Consider the following 1,173-nt stretch of genomic DNA (forward strand, 5'->3'; position numbering starts at 1 on the left):
GGCTGCTGCTAGCGTGCAGTCGCCGCCTATGCACGGCCTACTCACGCACGGCCGCCACCTGGGCTGTCTGCCTGCATGCGGCCGCCCGTCGCATGGACGAGTTCTGTGATGCCCACGTATGGGACAGGTTCTGTGATGCCCGTATACGAGATGGGTTTTGTGATGCCCGCATACGGGACGGGTTCTGTGATGCGCATGCTACTCGACATAGTCGCAGATTCACAACGAGGTCGACGGTGACCATTACCGCTTAGCAATTCTTAGAAGATAAAGGTAATTCATGAATCATAAATAAATTTACAGATCTAATACATTTGATCTCAAAAACTTGGCTCTTATACCAATTGTAAGCATAAAATTTATAATTATGCTATACCTGAAATGCGAAAATAACTTATATGCTAGGATTGAAATCAAGTGTATAGATCTAATTATTACGATGCGTACCTTTTGATGCCATTTCTTCAAAGATCTCGTTTGATCTGCTAACCACCGTCTTTGATCCAAGATTGTTGTAGGTACCGATCCGTTTGCAAAGAGTGCAAGAAGTAGATCCTTTCTCCTCTCTTCCTATCTTTCTCGTCTCGGCTTGAGATTGGCATTGATGGTATTACACAATCACTAACTAAACATGTAGTTCTACCAATCTTTTGTCAATCTTCAGTACGACTATGGTACAAACATCATATTACATTTTTAATTGAATATTTCAATACCTTGACTGTAATACCAATTGTTAGGTGCAAACTAAGGTTAAATCAGCTTCCCAGCAAAGTGCTTACGCACATATGAGGCAAATATCATCAGACACAGAAGCTTTCACTTTCGAACCACATCAGCATGAAACTTACTGCTCAGATATCATCTAGAACACCAGATATTTCACTTATAGCAGTTCTTAGTTTTCTTCTCTTAGGCTTCCACCTCCCTGTTTGTACTTCTTGATCTCTCTCTTGGCTTTAGATTAGATCCGTTGCTACACTTGATAGCATCATGCAATGGTTACTTCTTCAGACGTACATTCCTTAGTTTCGGATTCAAAGTCGAGCAGATTAAGAATATTAATCCACACCACATTATTCTATTATTGTTTTCATCTTTTGAATTTTTTTTTCTGGAATAAAAAAAAAGAAGACTTTTGAATGCAGTCTCTGTTGAATGAGGTATTTGTTC

This window comes from Musa acuminata, chromosome BXJ2-4 (genome assembly GCF_036884655.1).
Source record: "Musa acuminata AAA Group cultivar baxijiao chromosome BXJ2-4, Cavendish_Baxijiao_AAA, whole genome shotgun sequence".
In the NCBI taxonomy this organism is placed as follows: domain Eukaryota; kingdom Viridiplantae; phylum Streptophyta; class Magnoliopsida; order Zingiberales; family Musaceae; genus Musa; species Musa acuminata.